The following is a 9,956-nucleotide window of genomic DNA, read 5'->3' on the forward strand; positions in this document are numbered from 1 at the left end:
AGAGAGAGAGAGAGAGAGAGAGAGAGAGAGAGAGAGAGAGAGAGAGAGAGGGAGAGAGAGAGAGTGAGTCAGAGAGACAGAGGGAGAGAGGGAGAGAGACTCTTATGGGTGTTTGAAACTTTCAAGCCCACCCTCTCCAACAAGGCCACATCTCCTAATCCTTTCCAAACAGTTCCTCCAACTAGGGGTCAAATATTTAAATAAATGAGCCTATGGGAGCTATTCTCACACAGACCGGCATTCCATCAATACTTTCTGCTACGTCTGCCTTCTGTATTAATATTTTCTCTGTCCACTGAAGTTTTTCCATGTATGGCTAATTCTGAAGTTTGGATCGTTGCTTACTCCTTGGGTTAGGGACATAAGGATCTATTCCTTTACCCTGAGGCTTGGGATAAGTCAGGCATGCCTCTGTCCTCACCAGGCTTGAGTCCATCCTAGCATGCCTTGTAGACCTACAGATGGAACTGGTCCTATCCGGCTCTATAGGAGGACATAGTATATGAGGTCGTTTCAAAATCGCAGCAAGTGCAGCTAATATAAAACTGACCATGGCAACCAAAGGCACATTCTATCCTGCTAAGTATATTCATGTTGCTGTTTAAATGGTTACCACCATCGGAATCTCAATTTTCCCCATAATATGACATTGAAACGTGGGCATTAAATAACACATCATTCTTGCATCGCCCTGACAACCCATGGCAGAAAACTTTGTACTTCCAATCTCTAGATTTGTTGAATCATCTTCAACTGGTTCTTTCGTGAGTGTTTTTTTTTTTTCACTTACCATACTGCGTTCAAGTTATACCCATGTTAAAAAATAATACCTGAATGGCCTTCCTTTCTCAAGGTCCCAAAGTAGTTTTTCTCTTCCTGTCCCAGTCCCAACTGTGTGTGTGTGTGTGTGTGTGTGTGTGTATGATTGTGCATGTATGACATTAATTATTTTTATATCTGTAGATATTTGGTTTGCTTTCATTTTTGGCTCTGGTTAATCCAGTGCTCTGGAATGAATTTGAATGAACACACATTCCTTTCAGATCCTACTTTGAACTATTCTGGGTTTTTAGGCATGCAATTGCTTATCAGATAGTAATCATCTTTTTAAAAATTTAATTCATTGTTGTTGATGTTTTACTTTATTGCTGCTGCTGTTTGAGATATCTAGGGTCTTGATATACATAGCATGATGGCCTCCAATGTACAATCCCCCCGTCTCTTGTCTGGAGCCCTGGGTTCACCAGTGTGTCTCACCACACCCAGCATTCTACATGCTGTTTTTGAGGGAGGGCTTTGACACATATAAAGATTTTTTTTTGCATTATGTTATTTTTGTTCATGTTTCATGTTCCTATGAATATATAAATAGCTATCACATTACTCATGAGCTATATTTTAACTCAGTGTCAATACTAGTAGTTGACCCATTAATTATTTCTTGAAGGAAGGACTCTGAACATAAAACTGTAAGTATACTGAAGAGAATGTTAATATGCTGCAACCAGAAAGGAAGAACCACCAAGACATCTGGAGATCATTAGCATCAATCAAGAAATCAGAAATCGTTGCCTTATAAATATTGCTGCAAGTATTTCTTGTTAGTTAAAAACAAGCCAGTAGGGAAGAACGAGAAGGTAGCCTCTCTGTTCGATTGTGGTTTTGCTGAGTGAAGAGATCTTAACATTGAGCCCCAAGAAGTGTAGATGTTGGCTTTCACTTCTAAAACACCAGGCTGGGAAATTCTGTGTTGAGCTCTCTCAAATTCAGCTGGTCCAAGCCCCTCCTACCCACTTGGTTATAAACCCGGAGGGCTTACGTCACAGTACAAATCTTTCTATCTGGATCCCAGAGTACGGTACCATCTCGCTGCAGCCTTGGGAGTCAGAGTCAGCATCGATCCAAGCTCTCACGGTAAACGACGGGAAGAAGAAAGAGGAAGTCCTCAGAGAGGCACTGTTTGTGAGTTCTTGAGAAGACCATCTGATGTTGTCTAGTGACAGCAACAACTACAAAATGCATCCATTCATTGTATTTAAAAGGAGGATGGAAAATTTGGAGTCAGGCACAATGGCTGATGCATGTAATGTTAACACATACGGGCTAAAGCCAGAGATCGCAACTTAGGTTTGAGGCTAGCCTGGGCTATTACATATGGAGTGAAATCTCGTGTGTGTGGGGTGGGGGTGGGTATCCTGGGCTCCATATGGAGTGAGATCTCATATGGGGGGGGGTGAGGGGTATGGGCATCTGTAGATCATTTGATTTTGCTTTCATTAGAACTTGCTTTTAGGTTAATGCCAACTTTTGTTAAAATTGTGGATATTTTATTCGGTTAAATGGAAGGAAGTGGAAAAATTATGTGTTTCCCAGTTTGTGTTGAAAAAAAAAATCAAACCCTACAATTTCATGTAACCTTTGACTTTAGACAAGGAGCTGCAGAATTGATATTTTTTTAATAGCAGAAAAATGACCAAGTGGAATGCTTTGGTTAACATAATTTATAACACAATAAACCAGCAGCTTTCTTCTTTCCTATGCAAGAAGGCAGAGGGGACATCTGAGTTGCAGCATGAGTCTAGATTTCATCTTAAGAGGCAGTTGATCTGTAACAGCAAAGCACACAGCCTGAGGAGGAGTCAGGAGATCCAACTCCTTTCTCAGAGTGTTGGGAATCACAAACAGTAATCAGAGAGGGGTTTATTATCTGACCTTTTTAGTTTAGAAACAAACTGGATAATTAATACACGTGACAGTTTGAATGAAATGGCTCCCATAGACTATATAGGAAGTGGTATTATTGGAGGTGTGGCCTTATTAGAGTAAGTGTGGCCTTGTTGGAGGAAATGTATCACTGGGGTTTGGGCTTTGAGGTTTCAGCAGCTCAAGCCGGACCTAGTGGCTCGCTGTCTCTTCCTGCTGCGTTTGGATCCAGTTACAGAACTCTCAGCTACATACCTCGTCTGTATGTCTGCCTGTATGTCACCATACTTCATACTATGACAACAAAAGACTATACCTCTGAACTCTAAGCCAGCCCCAATTAAATGTTTACCTTCATAAGAGTTGCCACGGTCATGGTGTCTCTTCACAGCAACAGAACCCTAACCAAGACAATCAGTCATGAATTGTCATGAACTGTAGAATGACTGGAGGAAGACAATGGAGGAGGAAGATGATGGAGACAACGGAGACGACAACGATTGGGTAGAGAAGAGAGAGAGGACGACTGGGGAGAGGAGACAGAAGATGACGGAGGATGATGGAGGGGTTCGACTGGGAAGCAGGAGGTAGAAGGACAAATGCAGGGTCTGGAAAACCCTCAAGTTATAAGGGTCTCATAGCTGGGGAACAGAGTAGTGCAGGGGTATCTGCCCAATCTAGTCTTACAGAATATATTCATAATTACTGAGTTGTGTTTTCATTGACCAGTCCTAATTGGGTTGGAGATTTAAATATCTCCCACTACAAATTGAAAGCAGATTTGAAATCTTCTCACGGTGATTCTATTTTGCTAAAATACTTGAAAAATACTTGCTGTTTATAAAATGATAGCCCTTCTTAAGCATCACTTAGGAGAGGTTAGCAGTATTTTAGTTGTGGTTGTTAAAGATTGAAATCTGAAGAATAAGAGGAATGATATTATCCTTTTTTTCTTTAGCTTATCATATATTAAAAATTGTAAATATAATCCTTATGCTTCTTTTGGATCTAAAGTGCTCTCACCAGGAAGATGAATATTTTTTTAAAAGATAGCGATGTGTGTAGAATAGTCCATTTAAAATTGTTGAGCAGATAGGAGGGAGGTGTAAGTATTCACTTCCAGCTCCTCTGATAATCACTGATCCTTGATGTAGGTTATTGGTCCAGTCCTAGATTACTGGTCTTTTAACCTGCTTGTTAAACTGAATCAAACTTAGAAAAGTTACTCATTGTACACTTGCCCTATACTGAACACTAGGCCAGATGTTAAATCTCACAGAGAACAACGAAGGCACCATGTTCACCTCTGGGGAGTTTAAGGTCCACAGAGACTAAATAATGGCTGTAGCACACAAATCATACCCATTGCTAGGTTCATTTATGGAGAGTGCAGCATGCTATGAAGGCTGTCAACAGTGACATCTGGAGTGCAGAATAGATTGAAGAAGGTGGATCGAAGAATGACAGGACAGAGAAGGCTTGCTGTGTTGTTTGGGAGAATAAACCTGCTGCTGGGTGTTTGTGTTTCTAAATTATTAATTAAGTCATTCTTCTCTCACATATTACATCCTGACCTCTGTTTCCCCTTCCTCTTCTTGCCTCACCTCCTCCAAGCACCTCCCCCAGATTTGCTTCTCCTTCTGCTCCAGTAGGATTAACATAGTAAAAATGACCACCTTATCAAAAGCAATCTACAGAGTCAATGAAATTCCTATCAACATTCCAATACAATTCGTCGTAGACTTTGAAAGAGCAATTTTTAATTTCATATAGAAAAACAAAAGACAAAGGAAAGAACTTCTGGAAGTATCACCATCCCTGATTTCAAGCTGTACTACAGAGCCATAGTAATAAAAACTGCACGGTATTGATATAGAAACAGACAGGTTTGATCAATGGACATGAATTAAAGACTGAAAAATAAACCCACACACCTATGGACACTTAATATTTGACAAAGAGGCCAAAACCATACAAAGGGAAAATGAAAGCATCTTCAACAAATGGTGCTGGTATATATTTGTGTGTGTATGTGTGTGTGTGTGTGTGTGTATAAATTATATATATAAATTAGACATCAGCAAGTCAAGTGTCTTAGTCAGGGTATCCATTCCTGTACAAACATCATGACCAAGAAGCAAGTTGGGGAGGAAAAGATTCATTCAACTATCATTTCCACATTGCTGTTCATCACCAAAGGAAGTCAGGACTGGAACTCAAGCAGGTCAGGAAGCAGGAGCTGATGCAGAAGTCAAGAAAGGATATTACTTGCTGGATTGCTTCCCCACACTTGCTCAGTTTACTTTCTTATAGAACCCAAGACCATCAGCCCAGGGATGGCCCCATCCACAATGGGCCCTCACACTCTTAATCACTAATTGAGAAAATGCCTTAACAGCTAGATCTCATGGAGGCATTTCCTCAAGGGAGGCTCCGTTTGCTGTGATAACTTCAGCTTGTGTCAAGTTGACACACAAAACCAGCCAGTACACCAAGTAACTGAAATTTTAAGAACGGGGTACAGAGCTAAATAGAGAATTTTGAACAGAGAAAACTCAAATTGGCTGAGAAGCACTTAAAGAAATGTTCAACATTCTTCGAATTCAAGAAATGCAAATCAAAACGATTCCATTTCCTTTCAGAAAAGAGCGGGCCTCCCAGGGATTTCAACCATACATTGTATGATGAGTTACAATAAGACTAGATACAAACCCTCCTATCCTGACTGGATGAGGCAACCCAGGAGGAGGAAAAGGGATCCCAAAGCAGGCAAAAGAGACACTGATCCCACTGTTAGGAGCCCCATAAGAACACCAAGCTATGCAACCATAACATATACGTAGAGCGCCTAGGGCAGACCTATATGGGCTCCCTAATTGTTGGTTCAGTCTCTGTGAGCCCCCACGAGCCCTACTAGTTACTTGATTCTGTTGCAGGAGAGATGACTCAGCCACTAAAGGCTAGGCATACACCCTAGCTTAAGGGTAACCTAGTTTAAGGGTATTTGCATTTTAAGAATTGAACTACTGGACCAATCTGTATCTCCTGAATGAAAGGTCAGTGTGAGGAGGTGTTGTTCTGTGAGTGGGTGTCTTCCCTGCCTCCTGGCCCACAGCTCCCTGCTCTGCCCACTACCTAACTACCTAAGAAAATATTTTATTCTCTGCTCTTAAAAGTCACCAGAGTCAGGTCAAGAAACAAATCACTTAATCATTTCTATAAACGTCACATTGATGAATGCCTTGCCTCTGTTCTCATTTCAAACTCAACTCTCACTGGCTAATTTCAGGATGAACATGTTGGACTCTCACAGATTCTGATTTTTTTCCCTTTTCCTCTATGAAGAAGATTTGTTGCTATTTTTAGATAGTGGCTATCTGTCTTAGGGCTTTACTGCTGTGAACAGACACCAAGACCAAGGCAACTCTGCCTCTCTCTCTTTTTTCCCCTAAGGCAACTCTCATAAAAACAACATTTAATTGGGGCTGGCTTACAGGTTCAGAGGTTCAGTCCATTATCATCAAGGCAGGAGCACGGCAGCATCCAGGCAGACATGGTGCAGGAGGAGCTGAGAGTTCTACTTCTTCATCTGAAGGCTGCTAGCAGAATCTTGACTTCCAGGAAGCTAGGATGAGGGTCTTAAAGCCACAGTAGTGACACACCTACTCCTACAGGGCCACACCCTCTAATATTGCCACTCTCTGGGCTGAGCAGATACAAACATACTCTTTCTCTATGTATGTATGTATGCATGTATGTATGTATGTATGTATGTATGTATGATCTATCTATCTATCTATCTATCTATCTATCTATCTATCATCTATGTATCTATCTATGTATGTCTGTATCTATGTATCTAGCTATGTATCTATGTATCTTTGTATCTATATATCTGTCTATCTATAATTGAGTATTTTCATCAGATCTGAGTATATAATTGAGGGGGGTTAAATACAATGTCTTTGTTGTGAAGCCGTCTCCAGCGTGTTTATCATCGTTGTACTTTGTCATCATTAATCACGGATTCTCCCCATTTCTCCCTCTCCCTGCCCATCATGTGTATGCCTGAGTGTTTGTCTGTGTGAGCATGTGTATAAGTGCTGTTGTGAATTTGCATGTGTGAGCCAGAAGCCAGTTTCAGGTGCCGTTCCTCAGGGTCCATTCACTTCATTTTCTTTGTGTTTGAGATAGCAGACTAGCAGTTCAGCTAGAATGGCTGGTGAGCCTCAGAGTGAGTGAACCACATCGATCCACCCTTTCCTGTTGCTCTGGTGCTGGGATTATAGATTCACGCTACTACACATAGGTACTGGGTGGGGGTGGGGGTGGGGCACTGTTCACATGAATATAGATACCCATGGAGGCCAGAAGAGGGCATCACACTTCCTGGAGTTGGAGTTACAGGTGAGTAAATCATGAACCATGGAGTGCTGGGAACTGAACTCAGGTCCTCTGAATAAATCACTGAGCCATCTCTCCATCCTGTTTTTGAATTATTTTCGAGTGTAAAGTAAATTGGCAGGATAGACATACTTGTGGGGGATAGATTCAGGAAGCGCTATGTAAGCATCACTGGACCCCAAAGAGGGAATTTTCTTGTCAGTAAGAACGGATTTGAACTCAGTCTCTAGTGCCCACACATCACCCCTGAGAGGTGATGGTAGATTTTTTTAAAATTGTTTATTTATTTTATGTATATGAGTATGCTATAGTTGTCACTACACATACCACACACCAGAAGGCATCAGATCCCATTACAGATGGTTGTAAGCCACCATGTGATTGCTGGGAATTGAACTCAGGACCTCTGGAAGAGCAGTCAGTGCTCTTAACCACTGAGCCGTCTCTCCAGCCCGTGATGGTAGATTCTAAGAGTGGGAGTGATGTGGATATCACATGACACATTTAATTGAATGATGTTCATTAATTGAAGCTCTACTCATTGAAGCTGTCTTTAGTCTCCAAATGAATTCACATGCATGTGGAGGTTTTTCCTCCATTCTGAGAGAGAAGGAGAAATGAAGGTCAGCAGCCTGGCGGAAGATCTTACAAGTGAGAAAATAGGCGCCTGCTTCCCATGTGCAAACCTAGGAAAAGAACGCTAAGTGCTCTCCTGAGCGTCCCCTTGCGAAGTGACATGGGCTTAAGAGGGTCTGTCTAATAGCAAAGCAATTTTCATTGGAGTCTAAGTGGAGCCTTTTGTCTCTGTCAAATGCAATTTAGAAAAATGGCTTCAAAAGACCCAAATTTAGAGTATATTACAATTCCAGCTGTAGATCCCTGGAATATCTTCATAACTTAAGATTTCTGCTAGAAAATGCCTTAGCATTTGAATGGCTATGAAGTCTAAACCTTACTGTCTGATCACTGAGAATATTGGATCCCTGTTTCTGGGTTGCATGTCACAAATGAAACTGCAGACAAAGTTATCTTTCTCTGTGTCCCCAGGTATGGGATATCTTCCTGGGACATTCGTCTTTTAAGGATGATGCCAATTCTCACTTACATGAAATGATGGCATCATGTCAAAAGCACATTCAAAATGAGAAAGGAACACTACCATTTAAAATAAAATTGTCTTGTTATTGAATGTGTCTTAAGCAGATATTGGGAATGGCACAGTAATAAAATTGCATATTAGTCCTGGAACTATAGAGGACCTAGGCTTGTCACCCAACTTCAACAGCAAATAAGAAGAAATGAACACACACACACACACACACACACAAACAAAGACACACAAACAGACACAGACACACAGACATACAAACACAAAGACATACACACATACACATACAGATACACACAGAGATACACAGAGACACACATACACAGACATACACACAAAGACATACACACACATACACACACAAACACAGACATATATATACAGACACACACAGCCAGATACACACACAGGCACACACACACATAGACAAACACACAGAAACACACAAAGACATACACAGACACACACACACACACACACAAACAGACATATACACACAGACAGACACACACATAGGCATACACACACAAGACAAATACACAGAAACACACACACAAACATACATACAGATACACACACAGAGACACAAACACAGACACATATACACAGACACATACACACACAGAGAGACAAACACACAGAGACACATAGACACATACACTCAAAAAAACCCACACAAGCATACACATACACACACATAAACACAGACACACACATGTTTATATGTACTCTATGCATTTTTAGGGATGTACCTATGTTAAGATGCACTAGCTATTTATCTGAAATTCAAATCTAGGTGCCTTATCCTTTTATTTGCTAAATATTCCAATCCTACTAAGTTATGTGTGCAAACATAGTATCTATCCAGTTTCAAAATATTAGAGCTCTCAAGAGAAGATTTATTTTCTAAGCAGTTCTCACAAACATATATATGTTTATTCAAATTATGCACTAAAGGCTGAGATACTGTTAGGCAAGATTTCTGCATGTATTTAAACATGAAGTCTCTCTTCTTTAATAACTGAAAATCACAGTGCAGTGGATAAAAATAAACATGTCATCAGCAATAGAAATTATCCAGAGTAAGTGCAATTCAAATCAGGCAGCAGATTTAGGAGAACCGTGCTGTTTCCCGTCCCTTTATGTTTGGGGAAATCTACATTTGTGTAGTACCTGTAAACATGTCTATCAAAGACTGATGTTTTTGTTGTGTTAGCCAAGAGTTACATAGCGAACTAGAAAAAGGATAAAGTAGTTTTTTTAAGCAGAGAAGATGATTTTCTTGTGAGTAAAAGACAAGGCAAACAGAGGAGCTGAGAGACAAAGAGCGTTTTTACAAACCTGTGATTTAAAGACCTAAACCAACCGAGCATGGGCCTCCCAAGTAATTCACTGCTGCAGAAATAGCCCATTTGGTCAGGCTCACAAATGGGCTAACATACCCCTTTCATTTGTTGACAGGCCAAAGTCATAAAAACATGAACAGTCATATCAGCCTGGCGATGGGCTCATGGCCACAAACTCTCCATTAGTAATTGGTGATGGGCCAGGATTATAACAGACAATGTGAAATTTCTTGAGCCAAAGGACATGATTAAGCCAAAAAGGGACACATCTCTCTGTCCAGAGCTGCATGACTGAAAAATCTCAAGCCTAGCAAATGAGGAAGGGCCTTTTCCTTTAGGGTGTTAATTTAGCTGTCTCATCCGTGTCTCCTCAGTTTCTATTTGAAGGCGGTAAG

This window comes from Grammomys surdaster, unplaced genomic scaffold (assembly GCF_004785775.1).
Source record: "Grammomys surdaster isolate TR1022 unplaced genomic scaffold, NIH_TR_1.0 132, whole genome shotgun sequence".
Classification (NCBI taxonomy): Eukaryota; Metazoa; Chordata; class Mammalia; order Rodentia; family Muridae; genus Grammomys; species Grammomys surdaster.